The sequence below is a fragment of the Lissotriton helveticus genome, chromosome 3_1 (assembly GCF_964261635.1).
Source record: "Lissotriton helveticus chromosome 3_1, aLisHel1.1, whole genome shotgun sequence".
In the NCBI taxonomy this organism is placed as follows: domain Eukaryota; kingdom Metazoa; phylum Chordata; class Amphibia; order Caudata; family Salamandridae; genus Lissotriton; species Lissotriton helveticus.
In genome coordinates, this window is record NC_136061.1 from 628,784,311 (window position 1) to 628,795,122 (window position 10,812).

The window sequence follows — 10,812 nt, forward strand, 5'->3', positions numbered from 1 at the left end:
TAAGAGTGCCATCCATGTCCACTACATCTTTACCATCAATATGAATGGTTTCTGCCCCAGATGATTTTTGTGTATTCCATAAGCTCTGAGGCGTAGGTTGGTTCTTATTACTTGACAGTTGTTTTCTTTTGTTAGCGCTTGGTTTTGCGATGCCTCTTTTGCGCTTTTCCCTGCCCTGTTTATTGTTAGCTTCCAATGTCCCATTAACCGTAACATCAGCCTGTGAACTGATTGTTATGATGGGTGCCGCATCCGCCGACAAAGGCTCAGGAAGTGTAAATACTGGTGCGGGTTTGGAGATTACAACAGTTGGCGATAGCAGGATTGTGGGGATTATTTCCTGGGATATAGACTGTGTGGTTATATTAGTATAGCTCAAAGACATTCTTCTGTCCGTGTCGGCAATTTCATTAGTAACCAGAGTAAGGGCATTCTCAAGTAAGGTCTCAAACGTGGGAGGGGGAAATGGAAAGTCGTCCTGGCCAACAGCTTTGTCAATTGATTCCATGGCTGCAAGGTATTAAATTACTCACCGCAGTCACAGTGTTGGGGGGGTGGCCCGCCCGACCACAGTAGTCCACTGACGGCCACAGACGGCCCGCCCTCTGCCGGGGCTCAGCCCGCGTGCGTCCCGCGACGCGGAGGCTCTAGGGGTGTTTTATCTCGCCTCCTGGCGCGAGATTGGCGGCAGCTGACGCGACCGCTGAGGAGTCTGGGGGGTGTAGTTCCTTCGTCCCCTCCGCTCGGCGGCCGCTCCGATGGTGTGGCGGTAGCGGGAGGGGAAACCGGTCGGTCTCCACAGACTATCCGTGACAGGCAGGTAGCGGCAACAACAATCCCCAAGCAGCGTTTGGAAGCCTCCGCTCCACCGAGGCTCCAGGGGTGTTTTATCTCGCCTCCTGGCGCGAGATTGGCGGCAGCTGACGCGACCGCTGAGGAGTCTGGGGGGTGTAGTTCCTTCGTCCCCTCCGCTCGGCGGCCGCTCCGATGGTGTGGCGGCAGCGGGAGGGGAAACCGGTCGGTCTCCACAGACTATCCCAGACAGGCAGGTAGGGGCAACAACAATCCCCAAGCAGCGTTTGGAAGCCGTTTTGCGAGTCTTTAATAGCGATTCATAAGGAATCGCTATTAAGGACTTGCAAAACGGGATTCATGTAGGAATTGCAAAAAATATTGTGATTCCTACATGTTCCTTATTTGCGATTAGCAAATTGCTAATCGCAAATAAGGAATAACTCCCCATGCATTTCTATGGGCCTACAGGCCCATAGGAATGAATGGGGAGTTACTCCTTATTTGCGATTAGCGATTTGCTAATCGCAAATAAGGATGCGATTTCAAGGGTGCAGGGGTGTCCAAAGGACACCCTGTAGCACCCCATAAATGTGAATTTACACTGATGTTGTGCACACACATGTCCAAAGGACATGTGTGTGTGTAACATGCAACTTAGAAAAATGCATTTAAATGCATTTTTCTAAGTTTTCGCTATTTACCATGAGGTTTGACTTTGTGGTAAATAGCGGTCCTAAATTGCGAATTCACAATTTTTAAATGTTTCATGAATAGCATTTAAGGAATCTCTAATAGAGATTCCTTAAATGCTAATCTTCGCAAATTTGCGAATTCTTTATTAGCGATTTTTTGCATTTGGGATGATGAATCCCAAATGCAAAAATTGCACTCGCAAAGGGCCAGATTCTCAGAATCTGGCCCTTTTGCGAGCGCATTTCGCTTGATGAATCTGGCTATAAGCCTTATTGCTGATGACTGCTCAAATATATGGAATTCCATATCATTTAAACCAGATGAAAAGCCATCTGTAAGGGACATAGGATATGATCATGAAAAATCAAGAATGTGACTGGAAAGGATGAGAAAGATGAGGAAGAAATAAGCTCAGTGGGGAGTGAAATTAGAAGGGTTCTTGACCAGGAACGCATGGAATTGTGACAAGAGGCTGAGAACAGAAATGCTGTAATAAATAGAAGAAGATTAGAGGAAGAAAGTGTCTTTAGAGAACAAATAAGAGGAGAGCAGGTGGAAACTGGTATAACAAGGTCTGGGTGTCCATTTCGAGCAGATGGTATGATAGAGTTAGGACAAAGTTCCCTACCGGCTGAAGTAAGATCCCTTCATGTACGAAATATGCAGGGAATAACATGTTTTATACAGAGAGAAGAAAGGAAAGGAAACAGTGGCTTGAAATTTAATGAAATAGTAGCGAAGGGAGAAAACAGTTGTATAATGTTGTACCATTTACTAATAATCTTGCAGGGTGGACAGAAGGTATGGTGCCACAGATGAAAGTGTGACCAAGAGCAGGATCCAGTGAATCTGAATTGATAAAAAATGGCTGATTTATGGACTTTTCAACATTAATGGGACCCAGAGTGGGATTATGATTACATGCAACAAAGTCTGTGTGTGGAAGAAATATGATTTAAGGTCTGAGACAACTTATGAGGGACATGGTGGCAGGAATACCACTGTAATTCAGATGCCACTGGTGTATAAGACACAGTGAGCACAGCCTGTCTATGTTCCATGGCAACACATCGATAAAGAAAATCTAAAAAAAGAACTGCCTCTATTTCACAAAGGAACAGGGAAATGAATAAAAACATTTGAAAATGCAACAGCTGGGGTACCTTTAGCTTTTGGGGATGTAAAGAGCCTTTTGAGCTCCATAGTAGGGGATGAGGTGGACAGCATAATGTGAAGTGTAGGGATACAAGGAGTAACTATTGCTCAAGGAAAACATGATGGGTCTGCTTTTGGAGCAGTGCACTCTAGGGTGTGGACTGAGTTAAGGAATAGGTACCCAGACCGACCAGATATTGGGGCATTGACACAAACCATGTCTCCAGGACAGTCGTGTGCAGACTACATAACAATGATGAAGAAAAATTGGGAAGCAGATATAGGACCTGTCAACATGGGAGGTAGTTGTAGATTATTCCACAATATTTTAAAACAGGGGCTACCAGGAGGCGTACTAAACCATTTAGATCGGATGTATGACAGTACAACGCGTACCGTTACAACGCGTACCTTTACGACGCAGGTTTAACAACGCAAGTCGTTACAACGACTTGCATTGTGGGGCGCTGGATAGTGAATAGTTTAATTTACTATTCCAACTCCAGTCCCCGTGGATAGTAGGGAAGGTGTTGGATAGTAAATTAAACTATCCCCTATCCTAGAGCGCCCTCCAGCGAAAGTTGTTGTAACGACTTTCGTTGTAAATCCTGCATTGTAAAGGTACCGCGTTGTAACGGTTCCGTTGTAAAGGATGTTTCCCTTTAGATCAGGTTGTGGCCTTGAAGGTAAAACACTGGGCAGAAAAGTGACAGAGCCCAAGCCAAACTGGTGACACAAAAAATACAGAAAAATGAGAAGGAAAAGACAGGAAAAGAAATGACTGTGCAGGATCCTCTTGCAAACAGGGAGCAAGGAATGGGTCGAAGAGAGGGGAGACAGATGCAAGGAATAAGAAATTTTAAATGCCATTTCTGTGGTAACATTGGACATTTTATTGCTGAATGCCGATTTAAGAAGAGTGATGAAGCGCAGGGGGTGATAGCAATAGGGAGCGGAATAGGAAGACAAAATTTAAACACGTCAGGGCCAGTGCCTCAATATTGTCCTAAACAACAAATAACTTCACTACCACATGTTTATAGGCCACAACAGCAATTCCCTAATGTGCCTGTTCAACGGGCACCAGCACCTGTTGTACAGACAGGAGACCAGCATCAGTTGCAGACTACTGCATTGGTGAGCACAGGGAGTCAAGGACATGGGGGAGTGATTGTTCAAGGTGGAAACCCCTTTTACCATACAGCCTGATGGGACGCACCGGGGAATCCCAATTGTTCTGTGGTAGGCAGGACTCTAGACCCATAGGAAGAACCAATGGTAGAAATGGTCATAATGGGAAAGAGGTATGCTTTCTTGGTTGATTCAGGTGCAACAAAATCTTGCCTCTCATAAGGAAATGTTCCATTGTCCTCTGCCACCATTCCATACACAACACATGTGACCATAGAGGTGACAGGAGTGCGAACGCAGGAGCGTCTCCTTTAATCTTCAACTTCACCAGCAAATGTATTAGGAAGGGATATCATGTCTAAATTAAACATGACAGTAAGGTTTTCCTCTGATGGGTCCATGACATGTGAAATACCAGGGTAAGCAAAATGTGGGATACATCTGCTAAGAATACCAGAGGAAAATGTGGTTGGAAGGGCAGAGCCAGTGCATTATAAATCGCTAGCAGATGCAGTACTTACGGTTCTGAAGACAGAGGAAATACTTTTAGGGAGATGGATGGAATTGCCACCTAGACTAATTTTCAGGAGACAAGCTGGTGGTGATGAACTGGGACAGGTAAGTACTCTTTACCTTGAGTGTATGGAAATATCCAGTAGATGGGGCATTCTGGTGGCATCAGATAATCATGGAGGAATTTGGAAGGTCCTGGTTTTTCTTATGCCTAGTCTTAGACCACGGGACATTTCTGATTCTGAACTCTTTTCAGACAATCCCACCAGGACTGAGATCGTTTATACACACACTGCACCCTTTTTAGTGCATGTATACCGTGCACAGACCACGTTCCGAGTTGTGCCATCCTCTTCCCATGATATTGAAGCACTTGTAGCAATCCCGCCTTGTCTCTGGACATCAGCTCCAGATGAGGTAGGATTGATACTATCTGCAGAACCATTTAAGATCAGGGCCGGACTGTTTACCGGGCGTTTTTTGCTGGGTTGGCAGGGTGGGGCCCAGGTTCACAGCAGAGGGGACAATTTTGTTGGGGGGGAGCTGCAGGCGCTTCTGAATGAACAATGCAAAAAAATAGCTTCAAAGCCTACTTTTTAAAACATTTGTTTTGCATTGTTTATTAAGGAAAGCCCGGTAGCCAGTCCGGCCCTGTTTAAGATAAAGTTGAAGCCAGGTGCACAATTGCCACGTGTGAAACAGTATCCACTGTCTAAAGAAGCAAACGAAGGTATTAGAGGGACAATACAAAGACTGAAGGATCAGGGAGTCCTATATTCCTGTCCATCACCTTGTAACACCGCAATTTATCCTGTAAAAAAAATCTATAGGTAATACTTTGAGGATGGTTCAGGATTTTCGCCCCCTTAATGCTGTAGTATTAGCAGAGTACCCCATAGTGCCAGACCCATCTGTGATATTGACTAATATACCAAGTGACAGCAAATGATTTTCTGCAGTGGATCTAAAGAATGCTTTTTTTTAGCATACATCTTTTAGCTGACCTTATTGCTCCATTGCCAGGCACACCTTAAAGGAACAGATTTGGTGTCTAAGGGAAATGAAGCTGCTGATACAGCAGGAAAGGAAGCTAGTTTATATGCCATGAAAACATGCAGTATGTAAACTTTAGATGCAGATGATGAGGTTGAGATACAACACTATGAGAATATTTCTACAGAGGCAGTATTAGACATTCAAAATGCAGCACCACAACATGAGAAAGATATCTGGAAATCAAGGGGGGAGTGACTGGATTTCTAGATCTCCTTTATAGATCAGTAACTTCAGGTAAAGTTATAATGCCTCAGTGACTACTTATAACAGCCAAAACTTCACTTACCAACACACAATTCTAAAAGAGTAATGATAGACGAATTAAATAAAAGCTAGTTTATTCCTAATCTAGGACCATTAGTTGATGTATTCCTAGCTTCATGTCATGTGTGTTATCAGTACTCTAATAAGAGGTCACCAAAAATGCCTTCATCCTCCATTACAAGACCAAGTCCTTTCATAGAGTTACACATAGACTTTGTAGATATGATACAAAAATGTAATGGATAGATTAGTAGTGGTGTGCCCATTTTCACAATGGATTGAAGCAGGACCTTGCTCCAAGTGTGATGCTGACCAGGCAGTCAAATTTCTGGTGAGAGAGGTCCTATCAAGGTGGGGGGTTCCGGCGGCAATACGCAGTGATAATGGCAAACACTTTGCTAACACAGTATTTCAGCAAATTACTACACTTTTAGGAGTAGAACACCAGTTTACCTCAGTGCACTAACTAGAGAGTAATGGAATTGTTGAGAGGATGAATGGATTATTGAAAAGCAAGATACTTGAGATACTGAAAAAGAATTGGCTTTACTGCCTTCCCCTTGCTCTATAAGCATGAAAGATGCCCCTTCAAAGGATCAGTGGAGGTGATGCCAAACTGGGTGCACGTAATGGACCTTATTCCATTTTTTTCCTCACTCCCGCAGAGAGGGGAGTAGGCAATGGTCCAAGAATAAATGATACAATAAAGAGACAGTTAAATGATATTTTTCATAGTATAATAATGAGTTCAGTGGTTATGATTATTACTCTGATAATTTGCTATTGTATTATGTGTTATGCAGATGCAAAAGATCCCACCCATAGGGAAAGAATATTACGCTTTTGTAGAGCTGTTTTCAATGAAACAGATATACATCCTATGTATGATTCTTTACTTGATACTTTGTGGTACAAAAGCAAGCATGATATAGGTACCAATCCTCAAAATTGTAGTTGTTCTGTATGTTCTCTTATTCATTATGCCATAGAAACACCACCTGTAGTGTATCCTAAAGAAGTGCCTGTTAATATGACAAAGTGTTTATTGCATCTTTTCTTGTGTAGGATTAAAGCACAGTTACAGCCAACTCATGTTAGTCCTATGACTGCCAGAGTTAATACAAATAGATTTGATACAACACCTGAACTTTTGCAAATTCTGGCAGATAAAACAGAGATAATGAAAGTGATATCCAGGATGAAGAGAGCAGGGCAGAAATATAGTTATGCAAATTGGGAGGAAGCAGTAATGGAACGAGGTATTCTAGGGCGATCTAATCTACCATCCACCTGTACTAATTATTCTGCCAAACCATTGCCCCTAGATTGCCCAGCCAGGCCAGTATTAAGTATTGAAGCATCAGTATTTTCCAATAATAAATGGTTTTCTGGAGCTAGGTTTTAATGTAGGGCCATATCTTTATGGAATGGCACAGAAACAAAAAATCATTTGAGATTTGATGATATAAAAGCATCATGTCAGCAAGTATGGGATGAAAACATACAGAGATATACATGGACTGGAACTAAGCATCATCCTAAGCTGGCTGCGAAACTAATGAGATTTTCTCTTTGCTTTCAGGGAAATGGGATTGTTAAAGTGGGACAGAATCTCAATTGCAGCTCAACTATTTACAATGCCGATATGCAGGGTGGTACCTCCAGCCTTATGGATTTTTTTCTGGCAGTGTGGAGCTCGAATATAGACTCAATTACCCTCCGACTGGAGCGGAATCTGCTCTCTGGTGACTTTGCATACCCCATCCATGGTAATACCAGCAAAAGAAATAAAAAGATTTGCATTTGCATATCATGAGTAAAGCATCAACTTTGCTGCATCTCCACAGAAGAAAAAGGATGGCTCAGTACTTTGGAACTTCAGTGTGGCAGGATGTGCCCAAAGAGTATAGGTTGTTCAATGATGGCCAAACATTTTTTGGGAGTCTGATACCTATGTTTCAAGTAAAAGCAACTGCTCGCTGGGTTCAAATCACCCGGTGGGAATTAATTAAAGCAATAAATGCTACTGAAGATGGCTTTAATGCAATTAAAGAAGAACTGCGATCCATCAGACTTATGGTGATGGAAAACAGATATGTTTTGGACATAATGATAGCAAACGAAGGAGGAGTATGTTGAAAAATGTATTCGGCATGCTGTACTTTTATACCGTCAAATGATGAAGATGAAGGAAATTTAACTCAGGCCATGTTGACTTTGAAAAATTTGCATATCCTGATGAAGAAAGAAGGGGGTACTCCAGATTAGTAGGTCACTGGCTGGTTTGATTGGCTGCCGTCCTGGATGTCAGTGTTGTCTAAGGCCTTGTTGCCCATAATAGTTTTGTTGCTATTGATGTGCTTAGTATTTCAGGTTATCTTAGCATGTTGCATGAGGGTTACAGTTAAAGTGGGAGGTATGTTTCTTATAATAAGAAATAAAGAGATGCAAAATACAGAATTGGAAGAAATGCACAGGGGTAGTGAGGAAGTAGTCGAAGAATCGACTAGAGAGCGGAATGAAAGGAATCAAAACCCTAATTTAGATTTAGGCCTTAATTATTGTGTTGATTATTCTGTTTTACCTATCACTTGCCCACACACTGAGAATCCTTTTCATGTAAAGTAACAAAAACAGTATAATGCGGTTTAAATGTGTGGTTAAACGTGCATGTTAAGTTGCACATTTGTATCTGTAAATAACCTACAGCCTGCTTTCAAAAAAGGTCTAAATGCGGAGTGGCTTAAGTGTTTTTAATTCCCATTGTATTCTGGCTGAGAAACTTCCTGTCTTGAATATGTAACAGGAAATTCGGAGCAGCAAGAATGTTCTAATTGTAGTCTGTAAGTGTGGTGTGAGAAGTCACAAACACAGGGAAAAGCTGCAGGAAATGTATGTAATCTGGGTGGGACATAACAGAAAAGCAGAAGCTTCTTCTCTTGTTCATATTGTATTAGAGTTATGGAAGTTAGCCAAAATTAGTATTATAAGACTAGACTCGAAGTGTATGTAAGTTGAGACTGACTTGTGCTTTTCTTATAGCACGTCGCTCTCTCAGCTGTACTAGCCTGGCATATGTAATACACCTGTTTGTACTCCCTTTTGTTGCAGATGTGGTGATTAAATGATTTTCACTGCTTAAAGAATTTTTCCCTGATATCATCATGATAATATTGTCTACCCCGAGGGTCATCAAAGTAATTATTATCAGAACGACCCTGTGAGTCTTTAGCATTCTGAGCCCTGTCAGCCCCATCAGCTCCATGACCTCGTCCACGAGAACCTCGTCCTCTAGGGACCGCTTCACATTCTGCAAGAGCACAGGACAATCGCTACACCAGTGCCCCTCCTCCTTACAATACGCACATGGATTCAGCCCTAACGGTGTAATCTTAGGCTGCCTGCTAGTATGTGGAAGATGCAGGGGCAAACCACCACGTCCTCTACCATTCCCTCTAGAAGCCTACTGCAACAACACCTTCATCTTCAAATCCTTATGCTTCTTCTCCATCCTCTCTTTAGCCTCATTTTCCCTGTGTTCATAAAACTGCACCATATTCAAAATAACAGATGGAGAAAAAGTAGACCAGGTGCTCTCGGAAGCCTGCAATCGAGTTGCTATTTCAGGAAGCAAATTAGAAACAAATCTATTGACAAACAACCTAACGCCTCCCTCAATAGACAAATCCTGCCCACTATAATCCAGAAACACATCTTCAAACCGAGTGAAAAAATCAGACACACTCTCATCTTTCTTCTGATGGCAAGCCAACAACTTGTCCCAATCAACCTTTCTCGTGGAATAAGAGAATGCATATACGAGATAATGTGGCCTGGCAAAGTAAGTATCTCTGCCTTAGGCTTCTCACCAGGCTTCCTCTCCTGATCTCATACATTAATTTGATCGCAGGTACCACCCAATTCCTGGGTGTGCACTTGTCTCTAAATATCAATCGGAACAAATAAACCAAAGAACATTTCAATGTCCGCAGGCGTCATTATTGTTGAGGAGGCTGCTTCAGTCAATTCCTTATAATATACAGTCCGATTTTCTTAGGATCAGGTAACTGAGTCTTAAGAGACAAAACCTCATTCCTTTTCTGTGGAGAATAAACCCATTCTTCTTGGAAACGGGCTGCTATACCTGGTCTAATAACTGCATTGTGCTGATCTCTTAGCTCTGGTTTTTCGGGGCAATATATAGGATGAGCCTCCTGCATCGGAAACTGAGATACTGGGTAGGGCACTTCTCAAGTAGCCTACCCCAGTAAGCAATCAACATTTTAATACTGCCAAAAACTTGATCAGGCCCCATTTTAGCCACATATACATGATCTTTAATGTCATATAAAATCTGTGGTGCTGCATCTTTGAAACATTGCTCCCAGGGACCAATCAGAGTAGCAGACATATGCTTAAGGACATTCTGTTGTTAAAAGGGCTCATAATCTTTTATCACATTCCACACATCTTCCACGCCATAAATTGGATATCAAACCCACAGGGCAGCCTGATTAGCTACTACCCTTTTTTCTTCATCTCCCACATAAGATTGTACTAACGGCCCCATGCATTCCTTATATTTCGTCCAGTCTCTCTCCTCAAATCCACGCACTGGTGTCCCACTACTCAGTAGTGTCGGGGATGGAAAAACAGAGTGGGAGTAGCAACAGAAGAAACAGTCACTAACGTCGCAGCTGGCTGCATCATAGGTGTAAGGGCTGGCGAAAGGGACACTGAAACAATAGGTGTGGCAGGGGTACTAACAGTCATCGTTGCAGCAGATGTCGAGGACAAAGAAAAGACAGGAGGAGCTGTGGCCAAAGCAGTCTGATCAGCAAGAGCAGAAACAGCAGAGACAGAAGGAGCGGGTGGCTGGGACTGTGAGGGTATAGCAGGATATACTCTCTGCATGGCATATGGAGGTGGGGGTAGAGTATCTAACAATTCTTCCACAAAAGTATCATTTTCTTCTCGGGCTACATAAGATTTATCAATTTGTTATCGAAAAGTCCTATCTTCACGTTCAATCCCTATCTCCTGGTTCTCTCTATCATGTGTTACAACTTTCGGAGTCAATGTTTGCATTCTTCCCTTCCGGGCCTCTTTCTCTGATTTCATTTGCCTCTGTTTAGCTTCCTTTTGCCATATTCGAAGAGAATCTAACACACTACGCAAACAATTTTTCCTGTAAGAAACCAATCT

General features: G+C 42.7%; 1 pseudogene; it reads left to right on the forward strand.

Annotated features, from left to right (window-relative positions):
• Nucleotides 1-506: 506 nt before the first annotated feature.
• Nucleotides 507-8,735, forward strand: LOC144823515 (syncytin-A-like; annotated as a pseudogene).
• The last annotated feature ends 2,077 nt before the right edge of the window (nucleotides 8,736-10,812 follow it).